Here is an 18,040-nt window from a genome sequence, read left to right on the forward strand (position 1 = left end):
GAAAACATGACAGACAAAATTGCATAGAGGCCATGTATAAAAAGATTAAGAAAGCAGTGATAGCAGTACACGAGAAAGAGAAAGAAAAGGCTCCCTCCGAGGAGGAAGAAGAATCTGAAGAACCAGAACCGACTACAAGCACTATAGCATATGTAGGTAAGGGAACTTATCTTAGGAAGGGTATCCGTCCAGAAAGCAAGAGAGTTTTCTTCTCTGCCCTAACGAATCCGAATTCTGCTGAGCATCAGTTCCAGGAAACTGATAAACGGCTTCGAGATCGAGTTGGGTACCATGTACTCAATTCTATGGATGAACAAGAATTAGCCCGATCAGCGGTATCATGGGCCGAAAATGCAGACATATATAATGATGACACCGTAGCACAGACATTTCTGAACCTCTCCCCCGACGAACAGAAATTAGCAGGTGTATACATGATTCAGCACCTTCTCATCAAATACAGAAAACATTATTCCGATCCAGGTCCCTTACACGAGACACTGGAAGCACTACTGATGGATAGATGGAGAGGCTTAAGTACAAAATTGGTTCAAATAATTCTAGAACAACGACGCAGATATGATACCTTTGTAAGCCCCGAATATGTCCCCGCCCCACCCCCAGAAAGGAAAATGTACCATATGCAGTGCAGGGGTGGTATTGAAAGTCAGAACCCCTTACGAGAAGTACACCCTGTTATGGGTGAGGACAAGGTTTTGAAACGCGTGTATGTACACACGCCTCTGACTAAGTTAGAACTGTTAGAAATGAAGAAATTAGTCCCGTGCCATGATAAAGACCCCGCAGGTTTTCACAGAGAGCTCAAAGATATGTTACTGATGGGGGACTACACATATGATGATATCATGAAAATGTTGAAAGTATTATTGCCTACGGGGATATTCGAGAAATTAAAGGAAAAGGAATGGGAGGTGGGAGACACAAAGATTGCCTGGGCAGAAATAGAAGACGAAGAGAAAAAACGGATTCCAGGGTTAGGCCTTGGGGACAAAACGAAAGCATTACCAGGTTTAATAGTACAGGTCCTGCCCAGATTATTGACAACTAGAAAGGAGGATTGGGATGCAATCTCGTCCTGTAAACAGAAACATGATGAGGATACTAGCGACTTTTATTCAAGATTCGAGAAATGTTTTATTATCAATAGTGGCCTCCAGCCAAGTAGCGAGTCGTACCCACATCTTTTTGTATCAAAGTTAGTCGAGAATTCCCTACCGTTAGTTAAAAATAGAGTGTATAAGGTCGAGAGTACATGGCAAGCAAATACGCCATCCCAGATGTTACAAATGTTACAATATCACCAGAATAGAATTAGGGAAGAACAAGATCAGGAACAGAAACGTATGAAAGACACGAAAATGAAAATGTTAGTAGCCCAGACGGTCCCATCCGACAGTCACAGGAAAGGTACGACCCAGACAAGTCACACTGCAGCTCCTGTTAAAGGGACATGCAATTATTGCAAGCAGCCAGGTCACTACGTACACGAATGTGCAGTTCTGAAACATAACATAGCGACAGGTAAAACTAAAGAGAGACCGCATCCGCCTAGACAAGACCATAACCAGCATCAGTCTACACAGAATACACAGCCCATGCATGCATCTGCACAGACAGCACAGACCGTAGCAGTACCACAGCCACAGCCCATTGCTGCAACTCAGCAAGTCTCACAACAGATGTACCAGTATGCCCAGTCTGCTTACCCCGAATATTCCCGATATACATGAAACAGCCTAGAGAGGGAAGGTGGCTTGCCTCTTATCGAGATTCCTGTAGATCAAGAAGGTCCTTATGTACACAGTCAAGTATTGGGGAAAGATAGAAAGTTTTTAATTGACACAGGGGCAAGTCGCACTACAATAAGTCATGACGAAGTTCCAGGGGCACCCCTCTCAGGCTCACAAAATGTTTCCCTTGGTTTTTCAGGACAACCTATTGTAAATGAAGTATCAGAACCAGTTCCCCTGGCTGTGGGTCCATTATCACGCGTTACAGACCTGTTACTAACAAAATCATGTCCGGAGAATCTATTAGGAATTAAAACATTGAAGGCTCTAGGAGCTATAATATGCTGCTCCCCGGAGGGAGTTAGACTCTTTCTGCGGGATTTCAAGGGTCATTACGTCCTTCGTGAGTTTGACGTCAGATTGAAAAATGTACCTGATTACTTGTGGGCAAAAGGCCCGACTGATGTAGGATGTATGCACATTACACCATACCGCGTTACCCTCAAGGCAGGTGTTGTATTACCCAGAATCAGACAATACAAGTTACCACCCGATGCTGTAGCGGCTTTACTGAAAATCATTGAAGAGCTCATTGCCCAAGGAGTGGTCGTCGAAACCGACTCCAATATCTGTAACTCACCCATCATTCCGATTCTTAAACGTACTGATCCCAATGCACCGCCAGTATATCGGCTGGTGGTTGATCTTCGAGAATTGAATAAATGCATTATCCCACAGTATCCTGTGGTCCCCGACATATCGTCTCTCTTGACTGCTATTGATTCAGAAGCAACGTTCTTTACTGTAATTGATCTCAAGAACGCCTTTTTCAGCGTGCCTATTGATCCAGAGAGCCAATATCTCTTCGGATTCTGTTTAAATGGACGCAGTTTCAAATTTTCGCGCGCACCTCAAGGATTCACAGAAAGCCCCAGCATCTATAGTCAAGCACTGAAAAGACAACTAGATTGTATTCAAATGCCAGTTAACACCGCTTTACTACAATACGTCGATGACCTGCTGATCACCGCACGAAGTGAGCCCGAATGTGAAAAAGCATCACTGACAGTTTTACATTTCCTGGCTGACAAGGGACACAAGGTGTCTCCTTCGAAGCTACAATTCTGTGTTCAGCAAGTTGTGTACTTGGGTCACTTACTGTCCAAAGTGGGGAGACAGCTCACTCCCGATCGCATTCAGTTAATTGTGAACATGCCGCAACCCAAGACACAAAAGGAAGTGCGGGCCTTCATAGGCCTCACCTCGTACTGCAGACAATGGATTCCCCAGTATGCCTTTCTAGCTAAACCACTCATCCAGTTAACGACACAGGAGGCAGCAACTTCGACTGTCCTCCCTTGGACTCAGGAACACACACAAGCTTTTGAAGAATTAAAGAAAGTTTTATGCCAAGCACCAGTTTTAGCGACACCTTGTTACAGCAAACCGTTTACACTTTTTGTTACAGAACGTGATGGCACAGCGTTATCTGTCCTCACTCAAGATCAAGCAGGTTCACATAAGCCTTGTGCTTATTTTTCTAGTACATTGGATTCAGTAGCTCAAGCACTCCCTGCGTGCTTAAAGTCAGTAGCAGCAACAGCGTTAGCAATAAGACAAAGTGATTCAATTGTTTTAGGTCATCAGTTAACAGTTCAAGTACCACATTCTGTAGAGGTTTTGTTAAACAGAACCCAGACTCAACACTTAACTATAGCACGACTGACAGGGTATGAATTAACACTATTCCAGCCACACATAGAAATCAGACGTTGCAGCGTCCTGAACCCAGCAACACTGTTACCTACAGTTATGACAGATCCAGCTCCGCATGATTGTATAGAAATAATTAATGCAGTAACTAAGCCTAGACGAGACTTAACAGATGTCCCATTGACAAATCCAGACCTGACACTTTATGTGGATGGTTCATGCATGAGAACAAGTACAGGAGAATTAGTGGCCGCGTACGCCGTGACCACTGAAACTGAAATTAAAGAAACACATCGTATTGACACACTGTCTGCTCAAGCAGCAGAGCTCATCGCTCTGACTCGAGCCTGTATTCTAGCCAAGAACAGAAATGTTAACATATACACAGATTCCCGCTATGCCTTCGGAGTTGTACACGACTTCGGAGTCCTCTGGCAAGAACGAGGTTTTCTGACTTCCCATGGGGCCAAGATACAACATGGCCCCCTCATTCAAGCACTGTTAGAAGCAATACATTTGCCCTCGGGCATATCAGTCATGAAGTGTAAGGCACATACTAAAGTCACAGATTCTGTTTCCCAGGGTAACGACCTGGCAGACCAGACAGCAAAACATACAGCACTGACTCACACCCAGACTACTGATGTGACAAAGACAATAGTCCAGACCCAGTGTATGGCAGTTAGAGATCCCGCCCTAGATGTAATTGATATCCAGACACATGCTACTCCAGAGGAGATAAAGAAATGGACTGAACTAGGAGGGATTCAGACAGATCAAGGTTGGGTGACGAAGGGAAAATCTATATGGTTTCTCCCCGATTCAATGGTTCAAGTCATGATAAATACAGCACATAGTCCTGCTCATCTTGGAGAGAAAGCCATGTTAGACAGTTTACAGAATCTCTGGTACAACAAACACTTACGAGCAGCAGCAAAACAGAAAGTGCGTACTTGCATGATCTGTTGTCAGTTCAATCCAGGTAAAAGCGTCCCTGTTGAGCAAGGTGGATTCCATCCTCCCGATCACCCTTTTGAAGTCCTCCAGATGGATTATATCCAGATGAATAGCTGTAGAGGATTTAAGTATGTCCTTGTAATTGTTTGTGCTCTGTCCCGCTGGACCGAAGCATACCCAGTCCCAGACTACACTGCTCCGACCACTGCCAGACAGTTGGTTCGTGAATTCTTCCCACGGTACGGTTTGCCCCGTGTCGTGTACTCAGATAACGGACAGCCGTTCTCGTCCGAGTTGATGAAACAAGTTTCCCTCTTGCTAGGATATCAGTGGAGGTTCCACTGTGTCCGACATCCCGAAGCAGCTGGCCTTGTAGAAAGGCATAATCAGACACTAAAAATCCGTCTTGCCAAGATCTGTCAGGAAAAAGGGGTCGACTGGATAGTCGCCCTGCCCGTGGCACTATTCTACATGAGAATGGTCGCCCACTCAAGATCAGGGCTATCCCCGTACGAAGTGGTCTTTGGCAGACCACCGAATATGTGGGGGACGCCCGTTCCGAAAAAGATCACTGATGTTGATTGTAACATGTTGACAGATTACCTTGCCTCCTTGATGTCTGCACTCCAATCATGTCGTTCACAGGTTGCCGCAGCCTTCCCTGACAACACCGATGTGAAGGCGCATGAGGTCCGTCCAGGGGACCTGGTACTCGTCAGGAACTTCGACCGGAAAAGTCCGCTGGAGCCCCGCTGGAAGTCTCCAAAGACCGTTCTGCTTACCACCAGGACCGCCGTGAAAATCGAGGGGAGAAAGGGGTGGGTCCACACGAGTCACATCAAGCTATGCAATGAACTAAAAAACGGACTGAAACAGGACTCTGACTCGTCCACCCCCACCAAAGACTGTGTTGAAGCACAAGACGTTACTGTGCCTAAAAGAGAAAAGACTCCTCAAGAAATTTACCGTATGAAGCTTCGATCTAGCAAGTCAGACAGTTTAATTGTTTAAGTCCTCCCCTAGGTGAATCGGTTAAATAGTTTCTGACATGTATCCCCTAGATCGAGTTAGAGAGAGAGAGGAAAAGAGAAGAACATATTGCAAATCACTTCGTAGTCACTGTATAGTGACACTAATAATCATGTTTATTCTGAGTATTCTAATTATTATTGCCAGCATTCTGCTTCCTATGTACTGGCCTATTTTCAGGCGTGAACAATCTGCTTACAATGTCTCTGCTGAACACACTTTTAGTGAACTTCCTGCACATGAACTCTCTTACAGACTTGCGCTGCGCAACAATACATTCATTAGTATGTTACACCATTCCCATCAGACAAGTAATGCCACCGATTGTTGGATATGTGGCCGACTCCCTCCCTACCAGAATTATAAGGGAGCTCTGCCCCTCTTTCCGTACCCATTCACTCACAATGGCTCCTGTGGAGCATGGTTTAAAATAATTAATTCCTTAGATCCTGATATCGCTGTTTCCGAAGGGGGCTGGGTTTGGGGAAACTTGAACTTAGTCCTGCTCAACGTCTGTTATCCTGATAAAGAGGGACTTCCCACTCGAATAGGAACTGATCTAGAAAATGAAGTATATGGATTAGGTAATTACACAATTAGCCTTATGATCCTCACTGTTGAATCTGAAACTGCTCCAGTTTTGCCCCATATGATAGTATTACCAGTCGCAGGTGAATTATGTGTTAGCAAGAAAGGTTCAGTACACGTAGGCCATAGTAAATGCACTACTGTGGTCGAGTTCAGTGACCATGGTAAATCGTCCTTTAAAGCTACCAGTCATTCCTACTTTGTTTGTGGTCATACCGCATACATACGTTTGCCTCCAGACTGGGATGGTACCTGTTACATTGCATTCCTTCTGCCACCTGTTTTTCTAGCTCCCCCTGATTACCATAGAAATACAAACCTAGCACCGAATAGACCCAAAAGAGATATTCCCCTTGTCGACTACACAGAAACGGCATGGGAACAGTACACTGATTTCAATAAAGGATTCTTTTTCTTCCTAGGACCTGTCCAAAACAGTAAATTAATACGCAGATTAACGAGAACACTTGAAGCAGTAGTGAACGAAACTGCCTCCGCTCTAGGTAACTTAACAGAGGAGCAGTCTGCTATACGGACTGTTGTCCTTCAAAATCGTCTCGTGATTGACGTCATCTTGGCAGATAGAGGTGGAGCCTGTAAGGTCATCGGGTCAAGTTGCTGTGTTTTCATTCCACAAAATGCACCATCTGTCTATCAAGCTATCACCCGTTTACATAAAATTGCAAATCAGATACATCAGAATCCAGGCACCTGGACTTGGTCCGGTTGGTTCTGGACTACGTTAACGGCTTGGGGATGGAAGATCTTATCCTTCCTAGGCATTGGTCTTGTTATAGTATTCAGTTGTTGCCTATGCCTGCAGTGTGGGCCAGCGATATGTGGACTGTGTGCCACATCCTGCATTGAGCATTCCAGTTGTCTTTCAAACAGTCAGAGAAAGAAAGATGAACATATAATGTTACAAGAACAAACCGATCGATTTATGAGGATCGATATATCATGAAGGGTCCGTAGGGAACAAGGAGGGAATGAGGTAATATAAATTTTATGGTCATGTTGTGTTCCCTAGCGAGTACCCCACCGACTCCATGTACGAGTTAAAAGTGCATGTAACTTCCCTCCTGTACCAGCTATGAAGACGCAAATACATTTGCGTCCAACGTTAACTTGTCCTCTTTCAGACCCACCATGAATGGGTTTGATGGTCCGTTCCTAAGTATGCTATGCCAACGTCTTTTTGAAGTGTACTCCTACGTTTTTCAGCCTGGCTGAAAGTAGGCCCTGAATCTCTGCCACCGAGCCTCTTTTTTGGCTTCTGACTGCGAGGGCCTCTGCCCAAGCAGCCCCCGTACCCGTGAACTCTGACTTACTTCTAGCGCGGCCCTCCGTGCTCAGCTCAGCCTGCTGCCTGCCAAGATTGACTATAACCTTCGAGTTATCTGTTTTCCTCCCCGAAGATACATTCCAGCCTGCTAGCTTCAGTAAACATCCTTCCTCAGCTACAGGGCTAAAGGGCCGACCTGTCTTTATGCAAGTAATTCATAGCCTCTGTTGTCATGCTTCCATGGAAGGCCCCATGCCCCCACGCTTCTCATACAGACACTCAGGCGCTTATACACGCACTCCTAGCAAGTATAGAATAGCTTTTGCTCTAGAGACCTTTCTGCCCAGATAGCTTAGTTCCTAAACATCAGATATCAGATATGATAGAAGCACAAGTTGATCTGACATGCCAGACTTCTGTCTCTTTCCGTCAGTGTAAATGTCAAGTCCCCTGCACCCCGTCTATCACACGTCATGCAGCTGCGCGCGCATCCAGGCTTCCGATTTCTGCTGACATTGCAACATTCTGTTAGCACCACCCCTTGGTGCCACCCACTTGCGTCACCTATCAGTGACGTTTCTAGCACACACCTATAGTTCACGCCTAGTTTACGCCTCTTGATGATGTACTAGCACCACGTGTATACTGTTATCTTGTCTTCTCTCAGCTGTTACGCCTCTTACATTGAACATTATGATGTAAATCAAGTATATAAGCTATGTATTGTCAATAAACGTTAGCGCGCTCATCTATCCCTTCTGACACCCTGTGTGGTGGTCAGAACATGATATCCTGATTCCTTTATGAGGAATAAAACCCTTAGAAACTCTTACACCACGGACTCTGTTTTCCTTCATTTCGATTGAGTTATTATTGATTAAGTACTTACCTGCATAGAAATTAAGAGAGTAAATTAATTATTTACGTGGGCTGGAGGGTAGCATGGTTAACATCCAAAGAATGCAGGGGAAGCCCATCCAGTCTGTGCAACACCAGGTGAGGACCCTGAATACACATATGGAATACATAGGGAAGGGCATCAGTGCACTGGTAGATGAGAATAAAGAAATGGCATCAGGTATGAAGGAGATGGCTGCAGGGATGCGGGAGATGGCCACAGGTGTGCGGGACATGACATAATCAGTGCAGCTCCTATGTAGTAAAATGGACCAGGACGGGTTAGCAAGGCACAAGGACAGACAACATGTGCAGCAACAAACTAAGGCTATGAACCGCCTGGCCACAGCCACTTCCCTTCTATGCAGACGATGCATCAATATACAAGAGGGACAAACACACAGCAGCAATGAGGTGTCTAGGGGTCTTGCCAGGGTGACCAGTGCTGTAGCGGTGCTGCTTAATGCACAGACAGCACAAACTGCTGCTCTGGATGTACCGGAAAGTGAGGAAAGCACCAGTAGGAGCAGCATGACAAGCCCCCCTGTAGTTGAGAAACAGAGGAGCAGCAGGCTCCATGGTGATCCAACACCCCAAACACCCAGTGAGGGCAGCCAGCCACTTTCATCTGGCACTGGTAGGCGTGCCCAGAAATGACTCATACAGCCCATTCTCCATGAGCTTAAATGGGGAAGTGAGACAGGATTACCATTATTGAATGGATGACATTTGTGTTGCACTTTGTGCTTTTGAGTACCTGCGTAGTGCCAAATATTAAACTACGTTGGGTGCATACTCCACCTGTCTGTGTGTATTTACTTACTCAAAAAAAGTTCTGTGTGATCTCTGCCCGTCTCTGTCTGCCATCGTTTGGTTACACAACTTCTGCTGTGTTTGGTTCAGGCAGTGCATCTTCATCATCGCGGTCCTCAAAGTCGCTTAAATCCACCTCTGTGCCCCTCTTTGTAGCAAGGTTGTGTAAAATTGCACAAGTTGCAATCATCTTACAGCAGATTATTGGTGAGTACTGCCGTGTCCCTCCACTTTTGTGGCGGCAGCGCAACCTGCTTTTTAACAGGCCAAAGGTGCGCTCAACAACGTTCCTGGTGGATTTGTGTGCCACGTTGTATCGTCTCTGGCTACGGGTTGAAGGGTTGAGGTAGGGTGTCAGAATGAATGAGCGGACGGCATATGCACTGTCCCCTATATGTAAATGAGAAAACCATTACTCACATGCACACATACACATACATCTCCTGGGTGTGTTACAGTGTTTTACCTAGCAGGTATACTTCGCCAAATTCCCCTGCTGTCAGGCGTGTGTAGATCCCACTGTTCTGAAAGATGTAGGAGTCGTGGGTACTTCCTGGGAACTTGGCCACAATGTCTGTGATTATGTTGTTGGCATCACAGATTACTTGTACATTGATGGAGTGGGTTGACTTCCTGTTTCTGTATATGTACTCTGTGGCAGCTGGTGGGCATATAGGGATGTGGGTGCCATCAATACAGCCGATGACTTGTGGGAAATGTGCAATTTGATAAAAATCAGTCTTGGTCTTCAGCAGTTCTGTATGTGTGTCAGGGAAGCAGATGTAATGATGCATCCTCTGCATCATTGCCTCTAGGAACTTCCTGAAGAAATGGGACAGGTAGCTCTGAGACAGCCCACCTGCCACAGCAATGACCCCTGGTAACTCCCAGATGAAAGCAGGTGTACGCTACAGAGCACCTGCACATGGGGTGGGATGGCATGCGCCCTTGGGGTTGGGTGCTCCAATAGTGGGTTTAGGTCCCTGATCAAGTCCAGGATGGGTAGGGGGTGTAATCTGTACCTTTGTAATATCTCTGGCTCAGTTAGTTGGAACAGCATAATCCTCTGTCTGTAGACTTGCTCCTCCCTCATCCAGACCCTCTCTCCTGCTGCCTGTAGCCTTAACCGCCTTGCTATCATGTAGAATGTCGCCATTCTGGTCACAATGTTGCATTTTGGGTCCTTTTTTATAGCCTGCACCTGGTTACCACCTGCTTTCAATCCATGGTAAATACCGACTCTTAAATACCGAATTTCATGAAATTCGGTATTTTAGAATTTTGCTACGTCTCAAAACTCATTTTTTCCCATTTCTTATTTACCGAATCGGTAAATACCGAATCTGTAAATACCCAATCGGTAAAATCCGATTCGGTTAAATTCCGATTCGGTAAAATACCGACTCGTATTTACCGAATCAGTCTTTTTTGGGCCCCTACATCTCAATATCCAAAAACCGGTCGGTAACGGCCGAAATTCAGTATTTTCGGCCGTTACCGACCGGTATTTGGCTACCTACATCTGGCCCCATATCCCAATATGGCTTCACACCTTTAGCTGTGCATATCATAAGATGTTCAGCATTTGTTATCCTAGTTAATTCTACATCTTCTTTTTCCTACAGTAACAGGTAAGGCTGAGGCCTGCAAGCAGAAAAGCCTATTCTTGTGTGACTCGATTTGTGTGGCCTCTTTTATGTATTTGGTTTTCACAGACCATTTTAGGAGTGGCCTGAATATATCACCAGAGCTCCACTGCATTTCAGTTGAGATAAGGTGGCATTAAAAAGTTGCTCTCTACACTCGATCCCATAAATGTACAAAGAGCCAAATGACCACTGGAAGCCAGTTTTCCAGCTTCTGCCCTCCAGATTACAAATTCATCCTTAATGAACAATAAGTGAAGAAACCTTTGCAGGAATGAACAATAAATGAAGAAACCTTTGCAGGAATAATTGACTTTTGACTTAAAAGAAAAGTGAGGTATTGAAATCTAAAGTTTGAAATTATTTTTAAGAATGAAAGGTGACATAAATTGAAAATGTGAACAAAAACACATCCGTGTGGACTTAAACATGGGCAAGGTGGAAGACACGTTCGATAATATGGACAATTGTTTAGCCACAATTGTTTGTAATAACATGAAGAGCAAGTTCAAAATAACATAGAATAACAAAACCGTTCACAAATTGAAACTTGATAAATCTCATGGCTGCGATCCAATCACTTACAGCCTAATTAAGATTTCAATTGAACATTACTTTCCATGATTTGAGGAGGAAGGGTTACACCTGGAAGGGGTTAGTAGCAGAACTTGGTCTACCATACCATGCCAATGGTGCCATAAAGTCTTCTATTGAGTCCTCGTCTGGATATTCCACGAATTGGAGGATTTCCTAATACTGTTTAGTTCTGATCTATCTCTATGTTCCCTGACAATGATTATTTTATTATTTATTTATTTATTTATAAAACTTATATAGCGCAGCTGTCACCTTGCAGGTATCCTGGCGCTGTAACAGTATAGCTCCTGAGATGGAGAGCAGTGGGGACAACAGATAAGTAAAGCCAAAGTTTAACGTTTAGGGAAAGAGCCAGGTTTTAATCCGCTTTCTGAAAGGGAAGAGTTCAGTGATTTGGCGAATGTCGAGGGGTAGGCTGTTCCAAAGTTTAGCGGCAGCAACTCTGAAGGATCTTCCCCCCGTCCTGACCTTGTAGAATCTTGGTATTGAGACAAGACAGGCTGTGGAGGAGCGGAGGGCTCTGGTTGGGATGTACCACGTGAACATGGATCGCAGGGGTTTGGGCCCAACTCCGTGTAATGCCTTAAAGACAAGACAGAGTGATTTAAAAGCCACTCGCTGCCTCATAGGAAGCCAGTGCAGCTCGGCCAAAGCCGCAGTGGCCGAGGATCTCCTTGACCAGCCAAGGGCTAGTTTGGCAGCGGCAGATTGAGCTCTTTGGAGTCGGTCAAGCAATACAACTGGAGCCTCTAACAGCATCGCGTTGCAATAGTCAAGGCGACTAAGAATAGTACACCTGACTATTAGCGCCCGGGCTTGTAAGGGGAGAAGTGGCATGATCTTGCGTGGGGAGCGCAGGAGGGCCGAGCAGGTGGACACTGTTTTCGCAACCTGAGTTTCCATGCTAAGTTTGTCGTTCATCATGACACCCAGATTGCGAACGGTGGTAACCGGTTGAGGCTTTACCGGGGCTTCAGGGGGCCAGAAATCGGCTGGGAATAAGCGAGGGATCCGACTTCCGGCACAGTACAGAACCTCAGTTTTAGAGGAGTTGAATTGCAGGGAATTTTTGTGCAACCAACCAGCTGTGTCTCTCAGACAGTTGTGAAATGATTCCAGGGGGATTGATTCTTCCCCCTCCCAAGAGAGAATAAACTGAGTATCATCAGCATAGTTTATGGCTTTTAGATTATGGGATTTTATTAGCGTAATCAAAGGTTTGAGGTAGACATTGAATAAAATAGGGCTGATAGACGAGCCCTGGGGCACCCCATGGGGAACTGGGGAGAAGGCAGATTGAAACGGGGGTAGGGACACCGCCTGCTTCCTATCCCGCAGGAAGGAGTGAAACCAGAGCAGGGCGGTGCCATCAACCCCTGCCTCCCTCAGTCTTTCCAGCAGAGTCACATGATTGACCGTATCGAATGCGGCAGACAGGTCCAGCAGGACCAGGGCTGCTGCCTGGCCCCTGTCTGTGCGCATACGAAGGTCCTCCATGGCAGTGAGAACAGCTGTTTCAGTGCCATGGGCCGGACGAAACCCAAATTGAATTTCGTCCAGGATGTTATTCTGCTCCAGGTGTTTGGAAAGACAGGAGCTCACCCAGCGCTCGACGATTTTCGCCGGGAAAGGTAATAGGGAGATAGGCCAATAGTTCAGTAAACATTCGGGGTTCAAGGAGGGTTTCTTCAGTAGTGGAGTGATAAGAGCCTGCTTCCAAGGAGCCGGAACAACCCCGCAGCGCAGGGATTGATTGCAGATTCTGCGAAGGGTACAGAAAAGTTCCACTCCGAAAGCTTTCCAAGTGTTAGGGGGCTGAGGGTCAAGAGGGGAACCCGAAGAAATCCCACGAGCCAAACTATCGAAAGCCGCCTCCGAGATGGGGGGAAATTCCCGCAGGCATATAGTAGGAGAACACCCTGGGCTTATCTTTTTGTAGTCAATAGAGTCAGCTCCAGGGCTAGTGCTCAGGTTATGGATGATCGTCTCGATTTTGTCCTTGAAGAACTGTGCGAGATTGTCACAGAGTGCTTGTGTGGGAGGGATAGTTTTTTGGGCAGAGTTGGGGTGGGTGAGGTTGTTAAGGATCTGAAAGATGCTTTTGGAACTGTTGGCGGCTGTAGCTATAGTGGAGCAATAGTAGGTGGATTTACATTTAATAATTGCAGCTTTATATTCCAGGAGTTTGTTTTTCCAGATCAGCTTGTTAGTGTCGGAATATCCTTGCCTCCATTTCCTCTCAGCCTGTTTGCAGGCTAATTTAAGGGCTTTCAGGGAATCATCAAACCAAGGGGCTGATGCTCTGCCCTTAGTTTTGCAACTTTTTAAGGGAACAAGGGAATCAGTAATTGAGGATATCTTAGTACAGAAAACCTCGTAGTTGTCTACTACTGGGTTGTGAGGGGAGAAACTGTCTTCCACTGGAAACAAGGCACCAGTAGTTTTCAGCCTTCCTAGAGCTTTCCAGTCTCTATACATGAATTCCGAACAGCCACTGTGTGTCGGCGTACTGGTCCCCTTATTAGTAATATAAAATTTAAGAAGGGAGTGATCAGTCCAGCTCATAGGCAGGATATTGTTTAAGTGTACTAGCTGAGGGGTAGAGAAGATGAGGTCGAGTCGATGTCCTGCTGTGTGAGTGGGTTCCTTGACCAGTTGTTGGAGTCCCACGCTATCACAGGAGAGCACTAAATTGTTCAGTCCCGTGTCAAGAGTGCCATTCGACCAAAGGTTAAAATCACCTAAAATGATGAGCTTATTGTGGGAGGTCGCCATGTTGGTAAAGGAGGTAAGTAGCGATTGTTGTTGTTGGGAGCTGAAGGTCCCAGGAGGTCGGTAACAGATAATTGCCGAAAAAATAGCTCCTGTGTGACTGTTAATGGAGAGGCCTAGGAGCTCGGTCCCAGCGACCGGGTCCATATCTAGGATGGTAACGAGCCAAGAGGCTCTGTAGATGATGCCTACTCCACCACCGCGGCCTTTGGGTCTAGGGAGATGCAGGATTTTAAAATCCTGTGGACAGGCCCAGTCTAATTCAATTTCACAGTCTGCGTGGGTCCATGTTTCAGTTAGAAAGAGAACATCCAAGTGATGAGTTTCAATCAATAGATGAATTTCGTCAGCATGCTTTGGCAGTGATCTGACATTAAGAAGTCCCCCCAGAAGCAGGCCCCTAATAGCGAAGTCCTGCACTGGGAAGGCAGCGTCAGTGAGGGTGAGATGACCTTCGTGCGCATGCTCTTTCAGGTTGAGCAAGGTTTCACGACTATAAAGCGGGGGGGAAGCGCAAAGCCTTGTGTGAATTTGGGCAGAGTGGTCTGCGCTCGTCGCGTCATGGTCGCGGACGGGCGCAGACGGGCTTGCCTTAGGCGCGCCTTCGGCGTGCTGCCGGCGCGCCCGCTGCGCTCGTCCGCTGCGCTTCCGGATTGCATGCATTTTTATAAGGGAGAGGGGGGTAGGGGCGTGGCTTGTCGCGGGGGGCGTGGCCAATCGTCTCGTGGGCGATGGCGGCGCTGCGGCAGGTAAACACACAGATTAGTTAAAAACACAAGTCAAGCAATAGTTTAAAATCTAGCAGCAAGAGGCTCCCGGCTTCCGCCTCAGGAGAAATACAAAAGACGCCTGCTTGTAGATCAGCACGGCGCTTTATAGTGCAAAAGGGGCGTGGCTTGTCGCGGGGGCGTGGCCAATCGTCTCGTGGGCGATGGCGGCGCTGCGGCAGGTAAACACACAGATTAGTTAAAAACACAAGTCAAGCAATAGTTTAAAATCTAGCAGCAAGAGGCTCCCGGCTTCCGCCTCAGGAGAAATACAAAAGACGCCTGCTTGTAGATCAGCACGGCGCTTTATAGTGCAAAAGGGGCATGGCTTGTCGCGGGGGGCGTGGCCAATCGTCTCGTGGGCGATGGCGGCGCTGCGGCAGGTAAACACACAGATTAGTTAAAAACACAAGTCAAGCAATAGTTTAAAATCTAGCAGCAAGAGGCTCCCGGCTTCCGCCTCAGGAGAAATACAAAAGACGCCTGCTTGTAGATCAGCACGGCGCTTTATAGTGCAAAAGGGGCGTGGCTTGTCGCGGGGGCGTGGCCAATCGTCTCGTGGGCGATGGCGGCGCTGCGGCAGGTAAACACACAGATTAGTTAAAAACACAAGTCAAGCAATAGTTTAAAATCTAGCAGCAAGAGGCTCCCGGCTTCCGCCTCAGGAGAAATACAAAAGACGCCTGCTTGTAGATCAGCACGGCGCTTTATAGTGCAAAAGGGGCGTGGCTTGTCGCGGGGGGCGTGGCCAATCGTTTCGTGGGCGATGGCGGCGCTGCGGCAGGTAAACACACAGATTAGTTAAAAACACAAGTCAAGCAATATATAGGGATTATAGGGGCATGTAGCATGGAGGGCCGATAGTGGAATTTAGTTCACAGGATGGTATGATTTCAGTAATGTTGGTCTGCTGGGTATCACCTTGGGTAGCTGTTTCCTTCAAGCATCAGAAGTTCAAAGTAGATCCCAATCTAGAAGACACAGCTACTCAAGGATAAAGAAATTCGAGAAATAATCGCGTCTGGCTTTCAAAGCATTGAATAAACATGCTTAGCAATCCCATAGTTAAAGAAGATTGAGTGGTCTGCTCCTGCATTTTTAGAAAGGCATCACTGGCAGCGACTTGTACCACGTGATGTACACACTGACACCTATTAATACTTCATTACAGGCCCTAAATGAAACCAGCAGCAGGAACTTTGTGTATTATTTACCTACCATGCGAGGTTATACGTTACGTTACGTTACGTTAAAAGTATTTGTACAGCGCACGTTCACCAGTGGTTTCATGGCGCTCTTGACATAACGGCAGCTAGGGTGGAGGAGTTACTCGGGTATTGACTGAAACAGAAAGGTCTTCAGGAGTTTACGGAAGTGATCGTAAGTGGGACAGAGGCGGAGTGCAGTAGGAAGGGAATTCCAGGTGGCGGGTGCCATGGCAGAGATGCTGAGGCCACCGTGCTTTTTCCGCCTGGTTTTAGGGATAACCAGGAGGTTGTGAGTAGCAGAGCGGAGGTCTCTATGAGGGACGTACCGTGTCAGGCAGGACGAGATGAATGCTGGGGCTGAATCAGATAGGGCTTTGAAAATGACACAGCCAAGTTTAAAGATGCAGCGTTTGGTGATAGGGAGCCAATGGAGACTACGCAGAAGAGGAGTGACATGCTGGTATTTCGGCTGGCGAAATATCAGGCGGGCTGCCTGATTTTGAACAAGTTGTAGCCGGTGGAGGTGGATAGATGGTATTCCGACATACAACGTGTTAGCATAGTCGAGTCTGGAAGTGATCATTGCTAGGATGACTAAAATCAGAGCATCTCTAGTGAGGAACCTACTGATCTTACGGATCCGCCTAAGATGGAAAAAGCAGGATGAGGTAACTGCATTGATTTGAGGCCTCATGGAGAGGTCCTCAGAAATGATCACCCCCAGACTCTTCACCATGCCAACCGGATCTGGTGGAATCCCCAGAGAGGAGGGCCAAAAGGTGGAATTCCACGGATTAGTGGAGCTCCCAACTAGTACCAGCTCAGTTTTTGTAGGGTTCAGTTTTAGCTGACTGTGGAGCATCCACTCAGCGATGTTAAGCATGGTGGATTGAAAGTTGGAACGGGAGGAAGGAAGGGGGTCAATGGGAAAAATTAACTGAAGATCATCTGCGTAGTTAAAAATGGTGACCGGGGTGTTACGGAGGGAAACAAGAAGGGGCTGAAAGTACAAATTAAACAATAAAGGTGAGAGCGCGGAGCCCTGAGGGACCCCGCAAGTAAGGAGTGAATAGTGTGCAGAAAAGGTAGATAGATGGACTGCTTGAGTACGATGGCTCAGAAAGGATCTGAGCCATTCAAGTGCCACCCCCTGGATGCCGGCATTGTTGACACGGTCGATCAGGATGGTATGAAAGACCGTGTCGAATGCAGCCGACAGGTCCAAGAGGACAAGGGCCTGGGAGATGTTGTTGTCGGCACCTTTCCTCAAGGCATCCATGACGGCTACTATGACCACCTCGGGGGAGTGGAGGGGTCGAAAGCTAGCTTGTTGGTTATCCAGGAAGGAGGAATTCTCCATAAAGGTACTCAGGCAGCGAGTGACATAGGTCTCAAGGATTTTGCCCAAGTAGGGAAGGAGGGAAATAGGGCGGTAGTTACTTAAAACGGAGGGGTCAGCATTGGTTTTCTTTAGAATGGGAATAACAGCTGCCTGTTTGAAGAAACGGGGGACCTCCCCAGTAGCGAGAGAGTTGTTGAGCAAGGCTAATGGGGGGCCAGGGCATGACAGAAAGGCTTCTCTAAGGATCTGAGGGGGGCAGCAGTCATTGGGTGAGCCTGAGCTGACTTTGCGAAGAAGAGCGAAGAATTCATCTTGGGAAATTGGTGGGAGCTGAGTCAGGCGGCTAGAATTCATAGGGGGAGGAGGTAAAGGAAGAGGTGATGAGGGGGGGGAATGTTATCTTTGATGGTGGAAATTTTGTCTATAAAATAGGAATTCAAAGAATCGCATAAGGTTTGGGTAGGTTGAGGTTGGAGAGTAATCCTATCCGGCAGGGAAAGCTCATTAACAATAGAAAAGATGTCTTTGGCTTTGGTGTTTGAATCCAGGATTTTTTGAGAGAAGTAGGCGGTTGTAGCAGATAGTATAGCTTTTTTGTAAGTATTTAAAGTATCTACATAGACCAATTTTAATTGAGGGTCATAATTGCGTCTCCAGCGGCGCTCTGCCTGCAGC

This window comes from Lissotriton vulgaris, chromosome 4_1 (genome assembly GCF_964263255.1).
Source record: "Lissotriton vulgaris chromosome 4_1, aLisVul1.2, whole genome shotgun sequence".
NCBI classification, from domain to species: Eukaryota; Metazoa; Chordata; class Amphibia; order Caudata; family Salamandridae; genus Lissotriton; species Lissotriton vulgaris.